Here is a 25,672-nt window from a genome sequence, read left to right as displayed (position 1 = left end):
CTTACAGAAGCCGGTCCCATCAAATTTCACAGTTTTGACCTAATTTTCACAATTGCACGTATTAGGTCCAAGACTCTTCCAAACACTTTGGATTTTCATGAAGTGATCATCAGGAGGTCACGTGACTACTCAGGGCCGGTTTCATGACCCCATGGTCGGTCCCTCACTCCGTCATAACTAATTAGGATTTCTCACCTAAGGCTCAGACGAGCATTTTCGAATAAATGATTAAACCAGCATTTAATCATTCTTTCACCAACAAATCGTCAAATCTTTAGGAGTTCTTTGTATTTGCTCACGTGAGAATATGGACACTACATGGTTGATCCACGGTCCCATGTAGTCGCTCCCTCCTTCGTCCCATGGTTAAACTTCTGACGAACCATGAATTGATCATCAATTGATCAAATTAGGGTTTCTGATTCCAAGGATCATCATTCCAGATTCCAACCTTAATAATTTTACGACGACCTCATGGTCATTAATTTTATTAATTATGCTCGGTTCAACGACCAGTATTCTAATTAATATTTTTGGTACGCTGCCAATAATCCATCAGATGAGCAACACATGCTCAGACGATCAAATATTCCACAATTCATCACACGAGCAACACTTACTCAGATGATAAATATTTGCTCAAACCAAGGAATATTGGTTCAACAATCAACATTCAACGATCCATCAAATGAGAAATACTTGCTCACTTCATCGTAAGAACTATACCTCTGTCTCATGACATGTTCAATTCATAAGTTTCAGAACATCATGTTCAACTCAGCAACTACATGGACTAATCGTCCCATCAAACCACGAAGTCATCAATTGACTAACATACCACGAGACGTCAATCGTGTCACTTTGGGGGGATATCACTTAGGGTTTTGGTCTGGCGATCTACGACACGTGTGTTCAAACACACGATGGAATGTGAGCAAGTCGTGCAATCAGTTGAAGGAATTCACGAGGTACCGGGTGGAAAATCGACCAAGTATCCACACGTTGAACAACTGGTTTCAAACACGATCTCCACTTCCCCACTCCTTGATTCCATCAACTGTCACACTTCATGGAATCATGGTGTCTAAAATTCCAACAATATAAATAAGTCTCTGAATCATGATTGAATCATCAACAATATAATCAGTCTCACGTCTCATCGACAAAACGAGATCATAAACTCATCAATTGAGCAACTACTCTCAATTGAGAAATATCAATCACTTAGAGCTTATCGTATTCGGAATTCACACACCCACAATCTTTGATTACCATTGATTCCACACATTTCTCAGCTTTCCTCCTACAGATCAACCCATCCTCTCTTGTGACCGAATTTACTCTTGAACGGTCATTGTCTTGATTTAGGCCAGAGTACTACAGATTGATATCTCGAATCTAAAGCACCCCCTTTGCAGCGGTGCATCTGTGTGAGGTTTAACATTTCGCTCGGTTCGAGGAGTCTCCTCCGTACGGTCGTCTCCTCAATTCCTTAAAAACCAGCAAATCGTTTTTCTCCATCTACAGTTAGGAATTAGGGAAAAGTCTATATCTGTACTCTTACTTCTAGAGCTTCATACTTTCTATAAGTGAGTTCTTCCACTCAAATGTAACAAGATCAATAATAAACATATCATCTTTACCCATGGATGTAGGTTAAGATTAACTGAACCACGTAATCTCTTGTGTGTTGGTAACTTAGATGCACTTACATTATCTTTTATCTTAGAGATTTACTTACTGAGTTATCTCTGTTTTCTGAGTTATCTTTGTATTATGATCTATCTCTGTTTTATGAGTTATCTGTTCATCTGAGATATCTCTTTATTTAGCTCATTTGCTTACTTATCTCTGTTTTACAAAGATATCTTTGTTTTCTTAGCATTTGCTCTTGCGAAGTATCTTTACTTACTTAGTATATGTGGTACTTCATCATACGATTCATATAAGATCCATCTGTCTAGATATCATTATATACATCCAGAAAGCCGTATGCTTTGGAAGAAGCTTGTACAGTTTGATCTTCTGGGTAGATCTCATTTCGAACATACCTTTTACTTACTCAACAATATCAGATCAACTAAGGTATCCATACTACTTAATATATGATCCTACGAGATGCTCATATTACGTAGACTACGGGAAAATTAGTAGTCACAAGACTCACAACTATCATCAAGCGAATATCTTGAAGTTGTATTATTTTGACTTTGTCCATAGACGTTCACTTAAGATATCGTACTTATAGGTTGAAATGAAAAAATTATGGGGTACCTGGGTACCCTCGTCATTTCATTGGTATCAGAGCAGGCAAACACGAAAAGATCTAACAATCTGTGTTTGGTGCGATCCAACCTATAAGACTTGAATCTAAAAAGGTTTTTTCGGAACCTATAATTGATTTAGCTAACGTACCTGAAATGACGAGGGTACCCAAGTACACCACAATCTTTTCGTTTCAACCTATAAATACGATATCTTAAGTGACCGTCTATGGACAAAGTCGAGACAATACAACTTCAAGATATTCACTTGACAATAGTTATGGTACAAGACCAATTAACTATAGGATCAATGTCAAGTGATTATGATTTGACGTACAAGTGTGGTTTACTTTATTATAATAAAACAATTGTAATGTGGAAAGTAAAAGTAAATCACACAACAAGATTTTGTTAACGAAGAAACCGCAAATGTAGAAAAACCCCGGGACCTAGTCTAGTTTTGAATACTATCAGAATTAACTTGCTATACAAAGTACAAATCCAACTTCGTATAGTTGAGACCAAGTAATCTATCCCTACTTACTTAGTTCCCTCGGTATCCTTGCGTCTACGACTGTTTGGTCGCACACGTGAATCCCAAGACATAAATCATTATCTTAAGTTGCTTAACCGATGTAAAGTCTTAAGTAGTCAACTCCTTTTGATCATCTTCCAAATAGTAAAGGAACAAAGTTGTTTGGTAACTACCCAATAATCTTTTAGAAAAGATTCATTGAGTTTTGAAAAGGTTCTTCCGTTTTAACTAGTAAACTTCTTTGTCGGGTAGGATCAATTCAAATCAATAACTTAGATTCAGATTCATTACCATCGGATTCCGATATTGAAAAATACTACCAAATGATAGTTGTCGATTTAAACGAATATATGATCAAGTCTATCAAAGATAAAATATATCTAAGTCAGATCCCATCCGATCAATATGCGTGCACAAATCACGAGATACGAAAACCAATAATAAAAATCTTATTGTCTTTAATTCTTCAATTGCCTTCTATTGTACCTGCACAACACAACTTGAATCCACTTATGATCGATCACGCACGTAACGGAGTCTGTTAACAATGGATTATCACAAGTTATTTTCAGATCTAAAAACAGTTTTGAAGATCCCGTCAACACTTCGATCTAATTTGAGTGACCTTATGTCAGAAGAAAGGCTCTCAAGAATAATCAAACTAGGGGAAATCAAAGTTTAAACAGTTGTTAGTTAATCAAATCAATAATAAAAAACTAACATAACAATGCAATTATCTGGTTTCCCACCAACCGTACTCGTAGAGATTCTTGATCCCACAAAAGTCTTTAAACGACCGGTCGTAAGAGATTTCGCCTAATTAGGGTGTTTTCCTCTCCGGATAGACGGCTCAACCATAAACAACACGAATGAAGTTTTCCTGGCTCTTAGGATAGTTTGCAAGAAATTCAAACTCAATTATTTATAGACCAAGGTTGTTTGGACCACAAGGAAATTCCAAAACTGAAAATATTCTCAAGATATGCAATAAGTACCTAATTTCGGTTTTCATATTTCCAACTAATTTCCAATATATGATTTCAAAATATGTCATTAGAAAATATCTATATTAGTTTAACACTTAACTAATATAATTTTCTAAGATATATGTTTTGATTGCTGGAAAATCAAAAACATATAATCAAAAATCTTAAATAAAAGATTCTCAATATTTCGGTTTGGGATCAACTTGAGTATTAAGGAATATCTTTAAACAATAAAAGATAAGAATTATATTCATGTTCAAATTATGTCGACATCTGGAACTTTCCTATTTAGCAAACCCTAATTCCAAACTCACACAAAACCATAAAGTAATATGTGAATTAAAAGATTGTTTTTTCTCTTGGGATCGGTTCCACCATGACTCCTAACATAGGTTAAGATCGGTTCTACCAAGTCTCCAAATATAGGTAGGGATCGGTCCTACCATGAATCCCAACAAAATCTAGGACCGGTTCTACCATGATTCTAGATATAGGTAAGGATCGATTTTATCAAGACTCTCAACATAAGCTAAGATCGGTTCTACCATATATATCCCAACATAGGTGAGGATCGTTTCTACCAAGATTCTCAACATAAGTCAAGATCGGTTCTTACCATGTATCCCAAATTGGTAAAGATCAGTTCTATCATAACTCTCAATATAAGTCAAGATCGGTTCTACCCAAGTTTTTACCTAGGTTCGAATCGTTCATCCAATAGATCTTCATTGAAAATCAGACCAAAACGCCAATTGATTTCTTTTCGATTATGAAATACGTTTTGTATATGCACTTCCTTTAAACATATGTAATTAAACATAGTTTCCTAGGATGAAACCACACTTATATCTGGTACAAATCAAGTAACGAGTTACATAGATTATGTCGATGTCACATATACAAAGTTCAAAAGATAAACGTTATACTTCGTAATCAAATATTCTTCCTTGACACTTTGATCATAATAAAATGACCAAGTCTAATACTAGAGTATTAAATATAACCTCGCATATTATGTTTCCAATTTTAAACGACTTGAAAGCAATGATAGGAATGGAAACAAGTCAAGTCGGTATCACTAACCTCAAGTGATATCTTCATTGTAGTCGATACGTCTTCACGTTCTTCAGGTCTTCAAGGTAATACTTGTATGTTTCAATATTCCTAGACTTTGTAGTCTAACCTAAACGAAGTTGACTATAGTACATTTAAACAAGCGACTCTAATTGAGTTTTGATACTAAAATATGACAACCAAACTTGACATACCAACTCTTGGTGGGTTTAACCGAGCAATGCTCTAAAAATCTTCCCCTTTGTCAATTTTAGTGACAAAACTCTAATACATATGGAGATAAATGAACCACATAATAATGATTCTTCATACGCTTGATTCCAAGTTCAACATCACAATATCCTGCACATATTCAAAAAATAAATGTCGTTGTTGACATTTGAATAATAAAAGTTTTCTCCCCTAAAGGAAAGCTATGTATATATTCAATCTGAACATCTTTGTTATTCCCCTTTTGTAATATGAATTACTACACAACAAGATGATATGTTTCTCCCTCTTTGTCTATGCTTTACTCTACAAAGCCTTGACTTTTGTACTTATGATATGCAACTTTATATCTAATGATAGAGTAAAGCATAAACTAAGTGGGAGAAACATATCATCATGTTGTGTAGTATTTCATATTATAAAATAGGAATAACAAATATGCTCGAATTAAATATATACCTAGATTTCTTTCTTATTTTTTTTATTTTTTTTTTTGGGGGGGGGGGGGGGGGGGGGGTAAGCTTTTGTTATTCAACGGCATTTATTTTTTGAATATGTGTAGGATGTTGTGTTGTTAAAACTCGGAATCAAGCGTATGAAGAATCAGTTATTTTTTAATTCGTTTATCTCCATATGTATTAGAGTTTTGTCACTAAAATTGACAAAGGGGGAGATTTTTAGAGCATTGCTCAGTTGAACCCACCAAGCGTTGGTATGTCAAGTTTGGTTGTCATATTTTATTATCACAAATCATTTAGAATCACTTGATTAAAATTACTAGAGTCAACTTCGTTTAGGTTAGAGTAGAAAGTCTTGGAATATTGAGACATACAAGTATTACCTTTAAGACTTGAAGAAAGTGAAGATGTATCAACTACAACGAAGACATCATCTTTCCACTTAAGGTTAGTGATACTGGCTTGACTTGTTTCCATTCCTATCATTACTTTCAAGTCATTTAAGATTGAAAACGTAACATGCAAGGTTATATTAATACTCTAGTATTAGACTTGGTCATAGTAGTATGATCAAAGTGTCAATGAAGTATATTGAATTACGAAGTATAACGTTTATCTTTTGAACTTCTTAAATGCGACATTGACATAATATATGTAACTCGATACTTGATTGTGTTAGAGCATAGCTCGGTTGAACCCACCAAGCGTTGGTATGTCAAGTTTGGTTGTCATATTTTAGTGAATCAAAACTCATTTTAAGAGTCGCCTGGTTATGTACTAGAGTCAACTTCTTATAGGTTAGCTTGAAAGTATTAGGATATGAGACATTACAAGTATTGCGAAGACTTGAAGAAGTGAAGAAGTGAAGAAGTAAGAATCTACAACGACGACATCATCCTTCCACTTGAGGTTAGTGATATTTGACTTGAACTGATTCATTCCCTAACGTATCTTTCAAGTCGTTCATATTGAAAACGAAACTGCGAAGCATGAACACTCTAGATAGACATAGTATTAAGGAATACAATATGAAGTTTATTGCTTAACTATTAAACTTTGTATATAAGACATCAACATAATCGTTTAAATGCTATTGTGATTATGTATGGGTATGAGGTGAGGATTTCATCATAGGAAACAATGTTTTACATGTGTTTTAAGGAAAGTAAGTTCATAAACTTGTTTATGAATCGAAAAGGAAATCGACAGGCGTTATTGGGATTGTTATTCATTGCATATCTTGTGAACATCCAATATGTGTGATTTAGTATAACCGCTCACGACTTGTTTGTGTTCTTGGTAAAACTATTCACAAATGCCTGACTTATGTATTGGCATGACTTTTATTAGTGAAAACGATCTTAAGTAATCACCTGAGATAGTATGATCGAGTTTGTGATTTGTTTGACCGAATCTGAGTAAAGGGGAACCGATCCTATGAAGAGGTGGAACACATCATAAAGGGGAATCGATCCTTGTATGAGGTGCAGCAAGTTTGTATCAGAAAGGGGAACCGATCCTATGGACATGTGCAACACGTTTTTAGGCAAAGGGGAACCGATCCTATGGACATGTGCAACACATATAAGTTAGATACCATATATATGTGGGGAACTGATCCTAGTACCTAGTCAACCGAATTTTGGAAAGCTAGTGTGACTATACACAATACTCACATGGAGGTAGGACAAAAACTTGTTTTGGTAGAACCGTTAAACCCATGATTTGTGATTGAGTGTTTCTTGATCAATCGGATAGTTCTTGAAAGTCAGATAAACCAATTCTAAACTTGTTTGGAAGTGTGGCAAATCGGTTTCAAGGTTGTAAGTATGAAAGAGGACTTAGAAAGTAAGGGTGTCGACATACTTTGAACACGTGCAGTAATGTTTATCTTTTATTGTTCAAAGTTATTCCTTAATAGCTACAGGAAGAAAATCTCAGGATCGAAACATAAATAAGTTAAGAATCTTTTATTTAAGGTTGTTCATTTTATTTTAGGAAAACGAGAATTAGTAATGCGCATTTACTAGTTGAGATTTTCCAAAGAGATTTCCGGTCATTATTTTGGACAGAGCATTTCCAGGAATTATGGAAACCGAAATTGGAATATATTAAATATCTTTGAGAATATTTTCGATTTTGGAAATTCCTTGGTATCCAAACTTCCTTGTCTATAGATACTTGAAGTTTGTATTTCTAGCAAACTAATCCTTCGTGACAACAAACTTCCTCGGTTGTGTTGTTACCGGTGTAGCCGCCTATTCGGAGAGGAGAGTAACCTAATTAGGCGAAATCTCTTACGGCCGTTCAGTTTAAAGTCTTCTTTGGGATTGAGAAGCTCTACGAGTACCGTTGGTGGGAAACTAGATAATTGCGGTTTATCTTGTGTTTTTGATTGATTTGATTGACTAACGGTGGTTGAACTTTGATTGCACCTAGTTTGTTTATGCTTGAAAATCTTCTCTTCTGATATAAGATTCACTCAAACTAGATCGAAGTTTCGACATGGATCTTTAGACTGTTGTTAGTTCTAAAGACGATCTTGTGATAATCCATTGTTAACAGACTCCGTTCTGTGCGTGATTGATCACAAGAGATTCAAGTTGTTGTGTGCAGGTGTTTATTGAAGATCTAAGAAGATTTTAAGACAAAAAAGATATTGAAGATTTCTGATTTGGGGTTCATAATCTTTGGTGTGCACATTACTTGTTTCGGTATAAGAGGATCCTGAAAAAGCGGGGGTCTAATAACACCACCCAATATTTCGCTTAGCAATCTGTATGGACTAACTCCGAAACAATTACTAGAGAATCAACTAGACAGTCAGACTTAATCTAGATAAAAGTATCTCAAGGAGTTAATATCTGTCTCTTGTTTTGATTCACTCAAGCTAATAGAAATCAGCGAGTCTATAATCAAACACAAGGAATAACTTGGACGGTACCGAAGACCAATGTCCAAGGATCAATCAATATCAATCAACAACCAAAGGTCGGTTTTCCAATTGATTGATTCAAACACACAACCTGTATTATTTCAATTATATAAACAAATATAATGCGGAAATAGAAATAACACAGACACCAAAATTTTGTTAACGAGGAAACCGCAAATGCAGAAAAACCCCGGGAACTAGTCCAGATTGAATACACACTGTATTAAGCCGCTACAGACACTAGCCTACTCCAAGATAACTTCGGACTGGACTATAGTTGAACCCCAATCAGTCTCCTACTGATCCAAGGTACAGTTGTACTCCCTACGCCTATGATCACAGCAGGATACTGCGCACTTGATTCTCTTAGTTGATCTCACCCACAACTAAGATTCGCTACGACCCAAAATCGCAGGTTTTAACAATAAACAAATTTGTCTCACACAGACAAGTCTATCAAAGGATCATTCTGTCTCCCACAGAAAAACCCTAAAAGTTTTTGTTCCGTCTTTTGATAATAATCAAGGTGAACAAGAACCAATTGATAATCAGGTCTTATATTCCCGAAGAACGGCCTAGATTAATCAATCACCTCACAACAATCTTAATCGTATGGTAACGAAACAAGATGTTGCGGAATCACAAACAATGAGACGAAGGTGTTTGTGATTACTTTTTATATCTTGCCTATCGGAGGACTCTCACGATCTCTAGCCAATCAATATGATTTTACTATTACGATAGAAGATGCAAGATCAGATCACACAACTACGATAAAAGTAGTATCGGTCTGGCTTCATAATCCCAATGAAGTCTTTAATTCGTTAACCTGGTTTTAGAAGAAGAAAACCTAAGGTTAAAGGAGAAACGACTCTAGCACGCAAACTAGTATCACACTTAAGGTGTGGGGATTAGTTTTGCACAATACTAGATGTCTCCTTTATATATCCTTTCAAATCAGGGTTCTGCCTTAGTTACAAATCTATCAATATTCATCGTTAGATGAAAACCTGATTTAGATTCAAGCTAATATTTCTCAACCGTTAGATCGAAAACTTAGCTTGTCATACACAAATGACTGTACGCTTCTAGGTTTGTTAACCGCACCCAAACGTGTACATTGTTGGTTCAACAATAGTCTACCCAAAGAGGTTAACCATCTGAGCGTTTCATACCAACCATGTTCCTCTTCACCATAACTAGTTCAATTGACTCAAATGAACTAGTTAAGAGAGTTGTTCAATTGCAAGGAAATCTTATGTAACAAAACAAGACACAATTGAAGCAAAAATGATTTGATTCACTCGAATCGGTTCATGAACTTTAATAGCCACGGTTTTCAAATGCATTCCTTAGTCTTTTAAGATTAAGTTCAGAAATCATTTTTAGATATATAACCTTCTCAAGTTCGCAGACTAGGTTCGCGGACTTAAGACACCAGATAGAGTTTACAAACTCCAGCAGAAATTCTCGGGTTCGAGAACTACGCCGGTTCGCGGACTTGGCTCACGGACTTGGCTCACGCAAGTAGTTTTTCAACTCCAGCAGAAATTCTCGGGTTTGAGAACTTCGGCAGTTCGCGGACTGAGTTTTCGGACTAAGCACTTTCCATACTTCCGGTTCTCTTGATCAACAAAGTTCGAAAACTTCGGTTCAAGGAATCCATTGGTTATGTAATCTAAACTCTCATTCCAATCATTGAAACATTCTTAGAGGACGTTATGTAGTTGTTAACTATTTCTCGTCAAAGAAATTTTAAAAGTGATTGAAACATTTATGACTTTCGTCACTAGGTAAAGATAAACTTGGTCGAAGCGAAAAGCTTACCAACACATATTTCGAGATATAGATAGGCGAGGTATACTCGGCTCAAAATACTAAATGTGTATGATCTAGTCTATATATATATCATACGACTTTTGTCTCAAAGAGTAGGAGATAGAATAGATAGACTTTTGAGTCACAGATAAGTTCAAGTCTCCACATACCTTTTTTTCGAGAAGTTCCACCGGTTCCTTGAGTATATCTTCTACTTGTATGATGAATCGCCATGAAGTCCTTGAGCTCAACTACACTTACTATCCTAGTCCGAGACTTAGCTATAAGAGACTAGAAATCAAGACTTATAGTTTTGATCACTAACATTGACAAACATGCTTGAGATAGCAACGCATGCGAGTTTGACCGAGCAGTGCTCTAACAATCTCCCCCTTTGTCAATTTTAGTGACAAAACTATTAATACATATGGAATACAAGAAAGATAATGAAATTTTAGTAGCTCCTATCCCACATGTCTAATCTTCAACTTTCCTCGAAATCTTCGTCACTTCCAAGTACTCCAATGATCCCAAAGGTTGTAAGTTTAGCACCATCGTTGTTGAAGATCCGTAGCTATAACAATGAGAAAGCATCGGTCTCGATCATTGTTATACAGTGTCATAGTATTATTACACAATATCAAAGTCCAATTGTATCATAACTTAAACAATAATACTATGGTGATATGTATCACTCTCCCTTAGTCAATACTCCATCTCACATGAAAACCACTCCCCTTACACAATGATCCGAAAACTATATGTATTTATAGTGTGAACTACATATTAATTCTCCCCCTTTTTGTCAATAAAATTGGCAAAGGTACAAGAACGTGATCATAATAAAATTTCCGTAAGATACATTTCAAGTACTCCTAGACAGCTTGCTCTACAGTATGGAGCCATAAAGTTAATTATTCCTAATTGCTCCAATTCCATGGTCGAATCCACAACTGGTCCCATGGAATGGCGATAACAATTGTTCTGATTCTATGATCGAATCCACGGCTTGATCTCATAGAAAGCAATAACTATATTATCTCATTACTCCGATTTCATGATCGAATCCACAACTGGTCTCATAAATGGTAATAGATAAATATTAATTACTCCGATTCTATGGTCGAATCTACGATCCCATGGAATGGTAATGCTCACTTTATTATTCTGAATTCGTAGTCGAATCCTCAGCTGATCCTATGAATTAATAATAAACATCTTATTGCTCAGTTTTGTGAATTATTCTCCATCGAATTCCATAATTGGTAATAAATAATCAACAACCGGGCGTCTGAGCTACCTCTAAGTAAGCCCCGATTCAAACGCTAAAAGTGTATTCAACGATGATGCACTAACAGTCACCACACGAACGAGTATTTCAAAAATACAACGAAACGATGAACCTATGCAAAATAGAGAAGAAAATAATAAATAATTAAAATATTGACCAGGGTGCTGGGAGCACGAACACACGACCAACCGACCATGTCGTGGTCAATCCCACGCCAGTTTTATATTTTAATGCATTTTTATTATTTTTCATGATTTGATGAAAATTCTCTCATTTTATCAAATTTCCTTCGTCTCGAGGAAACTCCTCGGTTTCATGGTACTTCCATAAATCCATAAAATTAAGGAAAGGAGTGTGGGGTGCGACCATTGGCAAACCGGCCATGCCTTGGTCCCAACCGGTCCCACACCCACTGTTCCTTATTATTTTTTATTATTATTTCTCTAATTTCATGAAAAAACTCCTTGATTTCATGGTATTTTTGCATAAATCATCAAATAATAATAAAATAATATAAATTATGCAAACTTGTGGGACCGGGCCTTGGCAGGACGGCCATGCCCTAGCCGGTCCCACACGCCCCTTTTTTTTATTATTTTATTATTAGCTTTCCTTGAATTCATCAAATTCCTTGATTTCATGGTATTTCTCTCAAATTAGGAAAAATTCCCTCAAATCATCAAAAATACCTAAAAAATATATAAAAAATTCATGAAAACTCGTGGGACCGGGCCCAAGCCGGCCGGCCATGCCTCCATGGTCCCACACGCCCTTGTTTTTATTATTTTAATATTTTTCACTTCCCCGAACTCATGAAAACTCCTTCAGTTCATGGAAACTCCCTAAATTCATCAAATTTCTCAAAATTCATGATTTTTTCATAAAATCATTATAAAATTAGGGAAACTTGTGGGACTGGGCCCTGGCCGGCCAGTCATACCTTCCACGGTCCCACACGCCCTTATTTTATTGTTTTAATATCTTTTGGTTCCTTGAACTCATGAAAACTCCTTCAATTCATGGAAACTCCCAAAATTCATCAAATTTCTCAAAATTCATGAATTTTTTCATAAAATCATCAAAATATTATAAAATTAAGGAAAAGGCACCATGGGACCGTGGTCACGACCGGCCGACCATTCCTTGACCACGGCGGTCCCACGCCTCCTCATTCCTTATTTTATAATTATTTTTCATCATCTCATGGTGTTTTTCCTCAGTTTCGTCGAAACCCTAATTTTGGCATATTTTCACAAATGGATGCTCAATTGCACGCCAGAAAGTATCAAAATTCTCAGGACTGAGACGCGGGCGCCTTGGGGACACGGGCATGCTATCTTGACCGACCAAGACTGGCTCTTTAGCTCAAGGAAGCCGGTCCCATCAATTTTCACAGTTTTGACCTAATTTGCACAATTGCTCGTATTAGGTCCAAAACTCTCCCAAACACTTTGGATTTTCATGAAGTGATCATCAGGCGGTCACGGGTCAATCCAGGGCCGGTTTCATGACTCCATGGTCGGTCCCTCGCCTCATCATAATTAATTAGGTTTTCTCACCTAAGGCTCAGATGAACATTTTTGAATAAATGATTAAGCCAGCATTTATAAATAAGTCTCTGAATCATGATTGAATCATCAGTATCATCAATCTCACGTCAAACTGACAACACGAGATCATCAACTCATCAATTGAGCAACTACTCTCAATTGAGCAATTTCAATCACTCATAGCTTATTGCATTCGGAATTCACACACCCACAATCTTTGATTACCATTGGTTCCACACATTTCTCAGCTTCCCTCCTACAGATCAACCCATCCTATCTTGTGACCGAATTTACTCTGGAACGGTCATTGTCTTGATTTAGGCCGGAGTACTACAGATTGATCTCTCGAATCTAAAGCACCCCCTTTGCAGCGGTGCATCTGTGTGAGGTTTAACATTTCGCTCGGTCCGAGGAGTCTCCTCCGTACGGTCGTCTCCTCAATTCCTTAAAAACCAGCAAATCGTTTTTCCCCATCTACATATTGGCGACCACAGTGGGAGATCATTCTCTCGGTTGCAATCTCACAATTTCACAAGATGGTTGATCTCAGGTCAGGATCAGTTACGAATCCTAACACAAACCGTGCTAGCAGTAGCAACAACAACAATCGGAATATCCCGGAGACAATTCCGACCTCCAACACTGATGGTGGTGACGCTACTCCTCCTCACGCTGAAGGTCATCCACTGTTTGGACGACACCCTGAAGAAGTCAGAGGAGATCCACCGCCTACTATTGCTGATCTTATCAAAGCGCAGGAGACTCTTGTAAAGAACCAGACTGACATGGCTGCTACACAGAAGGAGCTGTATAATTATCTAAAAACTCTTACTGACAAGATATCAGATAAGACTCAAGAGAAGGGAAAGGAGAAGGAGAAATCCTCAGACGACGGTCCTGAAGTAATTCCAATCCATACAGTAGAAGACGACGAAGTCCACAAAACTGCTGCAGACAACTCATCAGCGAAGGGATCATCGAATTTCATCACTCGCGAGGATATGGAGCACCTTTTGGAGAACCATGGAAAAGGCAAGACATTGCATGACCATCGTCATCATCCTCCTTATCCTGCCGCTACGCAGAGGATTCTACTCCCCAAAGGTTACGTTTATCCAACTTTCACCTTGTATGATAGAACTGGCAATGCTCGGGAACATGTCCCTCGTTTTCTCGAAGCCTTGGGAGAAGATGAACATAATCATGTCGTCCGTCTCAAGGAATTATCAAAATCTATGAAAGGCAGGGCATACACCTGGTATAACAGCATCACACCAGGGACCATCAACAATTGGGGAGAAATGGTTAACGCATTTTACAGGAAATACTTATTTGTGTCAGAACAAGTCACCCTCTCCGACCTTGGAAGAATGTTTCAGAGGGTCGGTGAAAATCCCAATGATTATGTGAAAAGGTTCAGAGTCCAAGCCCTGGATTGTCATGACCCAAACGTCACGGAGCAACAACTGGTGGACTTGTGCATCAATGGCATGCTCCCGGTCTACAGGGCCTTGCTAGAAAACCTTCAGTTCCAGACTTTCTCAGAACTTCACGAAGCTGCGAAGAGCAAAGTCTACAAAGACTGGAGATTCAAAAGACACTCAAGGAAGCAGGCGTCTGATCAACAAGCAGTATAACCTGCAACCTTCAAAAAATGTTGTCGCGGAAGGGAGTAAGCGAAAATCAGAACCATAACACAAGCAGACTTCCTCCACCCCTTCAAAGACACACAAGAAGGAGAATTCGAAAATCCCTCCTCAACATACGGAAGATCCAGAAGCACCTGATTTTCCATGTTCAATGGAAGAATTTAATGAACTACTCGATGCCTGGATCCAAGACGGCGCAATCAAATTGCCTTATGTCAAGAAGGAACCAACTGAAGAGGCCATGGAAAATCCTCGGTATTGTCGCTTCCATAGATATGTCAGCCATCCCACGAGTGATTGCAAAATTTTGAAGCGCATATTCAAAGAAAAGGTCGAATCAGGAGAGCTCAACCTGGGGTCTGAAGGGGTGCACAAAAAACCCCTCCCAGTCAGAACTTTTACCATCTCCGAACCTCCTGTCAAGGAAACGGTCCAATATCTGATCGAACATGTCTGCGAGCTGTTGTATCTTTCGAAAGCTCAAAAGAAAGACATGTTTGCTGCACTGAACCACATCGTGTCCGGAATACGTCCGCTGATCCAAGATACTACCACCGGAACTTCAACCACCGACACAGAAATGTATGACTGGGGACTGCTCACCACAGTGCACATTAAAGGAAATGAGTTCAAGAAGGCGTTCATCGATGTTGGTACCGCCGTCAACATCATCCCTTTGAAGACTCTCATAGCTGCTTTTATTACTCGACGGGAAGCCACCCACACTCCCATAGCAATCATGGACCACGAAGGAATCTCCAGAAACGCATACGGCTTCATCACTCTCAAAATTACGGAAAGATCGATCTGCACTGAGGCCAAGTTTTTCATAATCCGGGAATACCCTGGATACGACATGGTCCTTGGGAGAACTTGGATTCATGATGAAAGGACAACGATGCCTTCAACACATCCTGTCATCGACAAGGATTCCGAGTCGGAAGACGAAGCAGAGGACGCACCACCGTTTGAGCATCTGGAAGAAGTAAAAACTCTGATGGGACTTACGCAGGAACTTGGAGATAATCCGCACACCTTTGTCAGAAGGTTTCGATCTCAGGCAAGTCTTATTCCTCCTCTTGCTCCAATATACCAATGTTCAAATAGCACTATGGTCCAGGGACTTCTCCCCATGAATAATTTAGCAGTCATCAAAAGCTACGAGTGGGTGACTTCACCTCAGCATATTACACTCAATGGTTGGGTTCAGAACTTCTTCAAATCGGTCACTCCATCGAGAGGTTTATTGCTGAAGACTTGGCTAAGCATGATCAACACTATGTGGATACTCTCTTCCGCGCGAGTGTCCATACGGCCACAATCGAGGAATTCCATCAAACAGGGAATTCCGAATCAGCGGAAGATATTCAAGGCACGATCGACCAAGCCTAACAAGTTTCATGAAGGGGACCTGGTTCTCAAAGCAGTTCAGCGCGGTCTTCATTCTACAAGGAACTCCAATTGGGAAGGACCATTCATGGTCACTGAATCCGGAGGATACTACAAATTGACCAACACAGATGGCAGAACCCTACCAGTAATTCACGAAAATTGGCTCAAGGCGTTTATCTGAAATTATTGGACATTTAAGGTATTGGGCGTTTGAAGCACTCATGGTGTTGGGATTTAACATTTATTTTCTTTCATTTGTATTTCAATTCCTCCAAAACATTTGCAATACTTGCAATTTGAATTCAGCAATTTATCAAAATTCAGTTCATATTTCGTAAAAGAAAATCTCTATCAAATCTACAAGAAAATCCTCAACCATCAGTCAATCCAAAACCATCTAAATATCAAAAACCCAAGTATAAACCTCACATCTCTCAGAATTCAGAAGTTCAAGAGATCAGCAAGAAAAGGCTTTCGCTCATCAGCATCCTTCAAGATTTGCAAAGCCGCCCTCTCCTTGTTCAACTCCTCGGTCAGCTTGGCAATCTTGTCCTCCTTCTCCTTCACAGCATCGGAAAGGGTATGTTCTTCTCACATGAATCCTTGATAACGTTTATTTGCTTACGAAGCCATTTCACGTTGAGGCCAAGTCTTTCTGAATTCTCCAAGTTAAACTCCCAATCAAAGAGTATATCTGGAGTCACGGTATTCCTGGGTCTCGTATGCATATCACTCACGACACGCAAGATAACGCCTACTTGCATGATTAAAGCGTAAGCACGCCCAGGGTTCCTGTCAACGATCATATGGCCGAACTTCTTCCATATCGTCTCATACAAGCGTGCATCCAATGGGAACGCTGAATCCACCGACCAGTTCATGATACGGGAGTGAAGTGTTAAAGGGAGGATCGAAAGCACCCCTGCAGTTGGATATTCATACACTATTATACGGTTCTCGGTCACTGGAGTGGCTCCCACGACTAAAGCAACAGTTCCTTCGGTATTCTCCGCTGCTGTCTCGGTTTCTTCTATCACTGAGGCAACAACCATCTGGGTTTCCATAACATCAGTAGACCTTCTCATGGCCTTGAAATACAGGTGGTTGTCTCTTCATCAATAACTCCAATGGTTAGGTTATCATCGTTGGCTCCAGTATCCTCAACTTCGGTATTTAGCACCTAATACGAAGATTACATGAGGTTAGAGTCACGAATCCAAAGGATATTATGAAACACAGTATACGCAAGGAACATCATCAAGGTTCATCATACTACATTCAAGGCACGAGCAAATAACATGAAAGTCATGAAAACACATTTTACGATGAGTCCGTCTGAAGAAACTGAACTCTTCCTGTACTAGAGACGAACTGGGAGCAATCTACAAGGAATCCGAGGATGGGTCATATTCCATTCTCTTCGTATGGATGTCCTCTATGACATGTCAAAATTTCATGACAATCCATGAACGAGCGGTAGATGTGGCCAAAATATCAAGTGATGCGCAATCTGAAAAAGTTCTGGAAGTCTCCTGGAAGTTTACTATTTCGCCTTTTTCAGGCTCTGAACGTGCTCAAAACTTAAAAATCTTCTTTATAAAGCTTGGAAATTTTCCGGGCTTGAATTTGCACATGCAGATCATCAAAATCCGACTCCGGACGAAGATTCTACAGCGTTTTTCTAAAAGCTGGGTTCTGAATTTTCTGACGACGTTCGACTAAGTTTTCATATATTCACATGGGTTCTCATTCATTCATTCACAAGTCAGCACTTTTATACTTCTATGAAGAATATACAGGATATATACTTACTTGAGGAGTCTCCAAAGTGTCCAAGGGGTTGGAATTGTCCACATCAACGACAAGAGGAACATCACTTCCATCCGGTCCGAATCTTGGGAATTACCTCCATTCCCTTCCCAGAGGATGATTGAGTTCCAGAATTCTCCATCTCCATGACGACATCCTCCTGTACACGTCCTTTACAATCAATATTTTCATCCATGAAGCACTACATTTGAACATGTGAAGAAATACTTACAGTTTCTCGTCACTCAAATCAGCATTGCTTGTTCAGTAGCAGAAAATTGAAGACCTTCAAGACTTGATGGAGTAAAATTCTGCAACAAAATTAACAACGTTGGCTTCATGATTCTAATGCTAATAGCAATGACATGAGAAATATTGGGAACTCACCAAAGCACCAACTGGGGACTTTACGGTATTAGGTAACAACTTATAACCTTTATGCCTGCCTTCTCCGCCATGAATAACCGCCTCAGTCTCTGAGAAATCTACACCGATTCGAGGTCGTATATTACGACCGTCCTGTGGTGAAATCCAGTAATATAATCAGAATACAGTTCTTATAATTTCGTGAAGATTATATGAAGAAACATACCTGAGAGCATCCTGGAGACGACTTTCGTTTATCACCAGAAAGATACTTCAATCTTGGTCGACTGGAAATCATCTCAGCCGAAGGAAGATCCTTGAATGGAGGTCTGGGAAATCTTACAAAGCCACGCAAACGCCCAAGTTGCTGGTCCCAGAATTCTACATAACCTGGGGTTACATAGGCGAATCTATCAGAACCAGGAAACCAGTAGCTACTCCCTTCCACGTGAGTATGATCCAAATGAGTCCTGAGTTGCTCAACTGATGGCTTCCTTCTCCGTATGGTTGGAACACACTGATCCATACCCATTTGTCGAGCTGCTCTATCAATATTACTCCTCCACTGAAAGCTCTCCAAACGTGACTGATAGCAAATGACCAGGAGTGCAACTCAACATGAAAGATCTTTCGCCATCACTCAGATGCGCACCAGACGTCAAACTCGTGCCTTCTCCAGTATTGAAAGTCATCGGCTGAGAAACATAATCAGGGACTGACACCCACGGGCGAAAATTGAACTCAGATTCTTCATCTAACACATCAATAAAACGTATTTTAGAACGAGGCTTTGGCTTGCTTGTGGACAACGCATGATCCTAGCATTATCTTTCTCAGGGAAAGTATGGCGCGCATCAGTATTCGGTCCTTGCAGAACATTACGTGGAGTAGGTGCATAATTCTTAAAATGCTCCCACATCAAAGCTTGAAGAAACATCGTGTTGGCATAACACTCAATCTTCATAGAGCCGTTCGACACTGGAGTCTATAATCAAGGAGTCCAGGTTGTAATACAAGGAGCCTAAGAATAAACTACCTATCGGAAGTTGCTCACCTTGAGCCATCTTAATAGCAAAGGGAATCACAAAAGGCTTCAACAAGTTTCCACTGTCTTCAAAAACGTCTCTGGACAACCATAAACATAAGAAAGCAGCAATGGGTAACATACCGTCGATGGGTTTATCAGAAACCTCGTCTTTGGGCCACCAGTGTGTCAACCAGGAAGCATAGCATCCTTTACTACCAGCCTTATTCGCTTTCTCCATTGCAGCTGTCAAGACATGAGAACGACGGTCTCCTCATCTGAAAGATCCCCAGGAAGATTGCCCGTGATTGGGAATGCATCAGAGCCGCTACGTCTTCCAAGGTAATGGTAACTCTCCCCATCTACATATGAAAGTGTGAGTGGGAATGCACCAGCGAGCAAACAGAGCCACAACCACTTGCGTCATGATAAATGAACAACTCTCCAGAAGCTTGAATAGCTCTCGTCACCTGCGCCTGGTCGAGCATAGTCCTCACATGAGGAAAACCCAACATATGCCTCGCCAGCCGGCAAATTTCTCCAAAGGTCGTCGAGAAAGCTTAAACTCTATGATTGATGAGGCGAGACCCCCGTTCAAGACAAAATCGAATCACGTCTTAGGAGTCACCAATTCTTCTGAGTAACAGTTCTGGGATTATCAAAAGACGATACACTGGGATTTCAAATGTTGCTCACTCTGATATCTTTTTTCAAAGAATGCATCATCTATGTTCGGGCATTCTTAATCCCAGGATTTCGTCTTCGTCTCCCCCAACGGAAGTTTCATCTGCATGTCGCTCATCTCGGAGATACCATCATCAACGCACATCTCTTCCCTCGAGGCGTCAGCTTGGGAATTGGACATCTTTGCTAGTAGCTGAAAAGGTTCCACTACATTCTACTTCAGTATGCCGTCCAGATATAAATCAAGGAAATACAAGAAAAAATGGTAACGCTTAACTCTTACCTTTTATACTTCCACTAACAAGTGATAGTAATACTAGAGTGTAACACTCAAAATCGTTCGTCTCTTCGAAACTGCAAAAACGGAAACTTTATTTAATTTCCGAAACTGATTTTTTCATGAAATCACGGACACAATTTCATAATGTGAACATTCAAAAACTGACATGAAGTTTACAACAATAATATTTCATCATAAATATATGTCTACTTCGAAGGTTCCTCAAAACCCACGTTTCTGATTTTTCGAAAAAACAGCAATTAATGCAACTTGCATATACATAAACTCTCAAGGATTTTATTAATGAAAACAAACTCATGAAATAAAATATATCATCATATTTTCACAATATATGTCACGGCTGCATATCATATATAATTTTTTTCCTTCGTATCGTCGTTATTTGTCTTTAAAACGAAGGTTTATTTCAAAAATATTGTGAAAGCTCACATCTCATACATATGATAAAGTTTTGTATTTACATGCTCATAAGCAAAATTTTATCACTGGACACAAGTTCATCATACATATTTTCCTTCGTGTCATCGTTATTTGTCTTTAAAACGAAGGATTATTCCGATTTCATGAAAATTCACTTCTTTTATGATGAAACCTTGGTATACATGAAAGCTCATACACTAAGTTTTATCACTGGACCTAGGTTCATATTAAAAAAAATCTCTCCTAAATCAGGGATTATAGTTAGTTTTCAAAACTAACGATCGAACGAACATACGTTTTCAAAAACGAGGGTTTTTCATAAAACTCACACTAATATACACACATGTATATAACTTCATCATGATCAAAGCATGAAAACTCATGAGGATCATAAACATCAGCAAAAAAAAAAACGTACCTGGTCGGCCGGGAATTGGCCGGCGGCGACGACGGCGGTGGCGCCCGACGGTCTTCTCCTGCTGCTGGCGTGAAGGTGAGGTGATGAAGGTGCTGGCGGTGTGAAGGAAAAAAAAAAAAATAATAATCCCTTTTATATCAATTTTATTTCCAAAACCTAATTTTCTAAGGATTTCCTTATTGGGCCCGACCCGCGAATCCTAACCGACCACGGACTCGTCATCCAAACCAGCGGTTCAACACCAATTTATGCTCATCAAACGATGCTCCAATCATGACATTGAAGCCTTCATCAAGTCGTGGTTTGCTCATGCTCTCTAAATCCGGTAACGTCTCAACTTACGACTAAGTTCAATTACTGGTATTATTTTATGGCCGGAAAATCACCATTTAATGCTGACTGAGGAACACAGCTTTCCTCAGTAAGCAGGGGACTTAATGTAGATGGTGGATTTTCGACAAAGGCTAAATTCGTAAACTCATAATTATACGAAGCTCTGATTCAGCAATCAGACGTGAGTATCGAGACACAGTCTCTCATCGAATTCTCAACGAGAGTACTTTCTCTCAGAGTACATGTAGATATGAGTCTCACGACTGGACAACGGCATATCTCATGAATACTGAATACTTTCAGTGATTATTTCTATATAGCATCACGTGATGGACGGCTCCTAGACAGCTTGCTCTGCTAGTATAGAGCGATAACGTCTTCAGGAACAAACAACGAGTTTACCCTGACTATATAAAGATATGACTTACCGACAAGCTCATATCGGGATGATTAATGCTCCTAGACAGCTTGCTCTGCTAGTATAGAGCCACAAAGTTAATTATTCCTAATTGCTCCTATTCCATGGTCGAATCCACGACTGGTCCCATGGAATGGCAATAACAATTGTTCTGATTCTATGATCGAATCCACGCTTGATCTCATAGAATAGCAATAACTATATATCTCATACTCTCATTACTCCATTTCATGATCGAATCCACAACTGGTCTCATAAATGGTAATAGATAAATCTTAATTACTCTGATTCTATGGTCGAATCTACGATCCCATGGAATGGTAATGCTCACTTTATTATTCTGAATTCGTAGTCGAATCCTCAGCTGATCCTATGAATTAATAATAAACATCTTATTACTCAGTTTTGTGAATTATTCTCCATGAATTCCACAATTAGTAATAAATAATCAACAACCGGGCGTCTGAGCTACCTCTAAGTAAGCCCCGATTCAAATGGTGAAGTGTATTCAACGATGATACACTAACAGTCACCGCACGAACGAGTATTTCAAAAATACAACGAAACGATGAACCTATGCAAATAGAGAAGAAAATAATAAATATTAAAATATTGACCAGGGTGCTGGGAGCACGGACACAACCGACCGTGTCGTGGTCAATCCCACGCCAGTTTTATATTTTAATGCATTTTATTATTTTCCATGATTTGATGAAAATTCTCTCATTTTATCAAATCTCCTTCGTCTCGAGGAAACTCCTCGGTTTCATGGTACTTCCATAAATCCATAAAAAATAAGGAAAGGAGTGTGGGGCGTGACCATTGGCCAACCGGCCATGCCTTGGTCCCAACCGGCCCCACACCCACGGTTCCTTATTATTTATTATTATTATTATTTTCTAATTTCATGAAAAAACTCCTTGATTTCATGGTATTTTTGCACAAATCATCAAATAATAATAAAATAATAAATTATGAAAACTTGTGGGACCGGGCCTTGGCCGGCCGGCCATGCCCTAGCCGGTCCCACACGCCCCTTTGTTTTATTATTTTATTAGTTTTCCTTGAATTCATCAAATTCCTTGATTTCATGGTATTTCTCTCAAATTAGGAAAAATTCCCTCAAATCATCAAAATACCTAAAAATATTAAAAAATTATGAAAACTCGTGGGACCGGGCCCAGCCGGCCGGCCATGCCTCCACGGTCCCACACGCCCTTGTTTTTTATTATTAATATTTTTTGCTTCCTTGAACTCATGAAAACTCCTTCAGTTCATGGAAACTCCCTAAATTCATCAAATTTCTCAAATTCAAATCATTATAAAATTAGGGAAACCTGTGGGACCGGGCCCTGGCCGGCCAGCCTGCCTTCCACGGTCCCACACGCCCTTGTTTTATTATTTTAATATCTTTTGCTTCCTTGAACTCATGAAAACTCCTTCAATTCATGGAAACTCCCAAAATTCATCAAATTTCTCAAAATTCATGAATTTTTCATAAAATCATCAAAATATTATAAAATTAAGGAAAAGGCACCACGGGACCGTGGTCACGACCGGCCGACCATGCCTTGACCACGGCGGTCCCACGCCTCCTCATTCCTTATTTTATAATTATTTTTCATCATCTCATGGTGATTTCCTCAGTTTCGTCGAAACCCTAATTTTGGCATATTTTCTCAATGGATGCTCAATTGCACGCCAGAAAATATCAAAATTCTCAGGACTGAGACGCGGACGCCTTGGGGACACGAGCACGCTATCTTGACCGACCAAGATTGGCTCTTTGGCTCACGGAAGCCGGTCCCATCAATTTTCACAGTTTTGACCTAATTTGCACAATTGCTCGTATTAGGTCCAAAACTCTCCCAAACACTTTGGATTTTCATGAAGTGATCGTCAGGCGGTCACGGCAACCCAGGGCCGGTTTCATGACTCCATGGTCGGTCCCTCGCCTCGTCATAATTAATTAGGTTTTCTCACCTAAGGCTCAGACGAGCATTTTCGAATAAATGATTAAACCAGCATTTAATCATTCTTTCACCAACAAATCGTCAACTCTTCAGGAGTTCTTCGTATTTGCTCACGTGAGCATATGGACACTACATGGTTGATCCACGGTCCCATGTAGTCGCTCCCTCCTTCGTCCCATGGTTGAAATTCTGACGAACCATGAATTGATCATCAATTGATCAAATTAGGGTTTCTGAATCCAAGGATCATCATTCCAGATTCTAACCTTAATAATTTTATGACGACCTCATGGTCATTAATTTTATTAATTATGCTCGGTTCAACGACCAGTATTCTAATTAATATTTTTGGTACGCTGCCAATAATCCATCAGACGAGCAACACATGCTCAGACGATCAAATATTCAACAATTCATCACATGAGCACACTTGCTCAGATGAAATATTTGTCAAATTGGTTCAACAATCAATATTCAACGATCCATCGAATGAGCAATACTTGCTCACTTCATCGTAAGAACTATACCTCTGTCTCATGACATGTTCAATTCATGAGTTTCAGAACATCATGTTCAACTCAACGACTACATGGACTCATCGTCCCATCAAACCACGAAGTCATCAATTGACTAACAAACCACGAGACGTCAATCGTGTCACTTGGGGGGATATCACTTAGGGTTTTGGTCTGGCGGTCTACGGCACGTGTGTTCAAACACACGATGGAATGTGAGCAAGTCGTGCAATCAGTTGAAGGAATTCACGAGGTGGTGGGTGGAAAATCGACCAAGTCTCCACACGTTGAGCAACTGGTTTCAAACACGATCTCCACTTCCCCACTCCTTGATTCCATCAACTGTCACACTTCATGGAATCATGGTGTCTACAATTCCATCAATATAAATAAGTCTCTGAATCATGATTGAATCATCAGTATCATCAATCTCACGTCAAACTGACAACACGAGATCATCAACTCATCAGTTGAGCAACTAATCTCAATTGAGCAATTTCAATCACTCAGAGCTTATTGCATTCAGAATTCACACACCCATAATCTTTGATCACCATTGATTCCACATATTTCTCAGCTTCCCTCCTACAAATCAACCCATCCTCTCTTGTGACCGAATTTACTCTTGAACGGTCATTGTCTTGATTTAGGCCGGAGTAATACAGATTGATCTCTCGAATCTAAAACAACCCCTTTGCAGCAGTGCATCTGTGTGAGGTTTAACATTTCGCTAGGTCCGAGGAGTCTCCTCCGTACGGTCGTCTCCTCAATTCCTTAAAAACCAGCAAATCGTTTTTCCCCATCTACAACAACATTCATCAAGGAGTTTAAAGATACAAGATAACCCCTCTAAAATTCCACAGCCCCACACCCCTCAAGATATGACCATTAAGCACAAGTTCAAAAGAACTCTCCCCCATTTGATGTCATTCCCGAAAGAACAACAATGAGCGACCTTAATTTTAAGAGAAACGAAGGATTTTTATTGGACACCAAAACCATGAGAATGATTTTTATATCCAAAACTCAATCAAATTATTCACAAGTAAACCCATGAATAATTCAATCGGAATACATAATCAAATTAAACACAAAAAGTGATCAATTTAATTGATTTTGCTCAACATAAGTGAACTTACGGAGCAACGACTAAGATAACCATACAAGAGAGTGATTGGCTTAATCGTTCATATACTCAACACAAAAGAACTTGTGGAGTAATAACTAAATAACCAAGAAGATGATTAAT

Source organism: Papaver somniferum, chromosome 7 (assembly GCF_003573695.1).
Source record: "Papaver somniferum cultivar HN1 chromosome 7, ASM357369v1, whole genome shotgun sequence".
NCBI classification, from domain to species: domain Eukaryota; kingdom Viridiplantae; phylum Streptophyta; class Magnoliopsida; order Ranunculales; family Papaveraceae; genus Papaver; species Papaver somniferum.
This window is presented reverse-complemented; position numbering follows the sequence as displayed.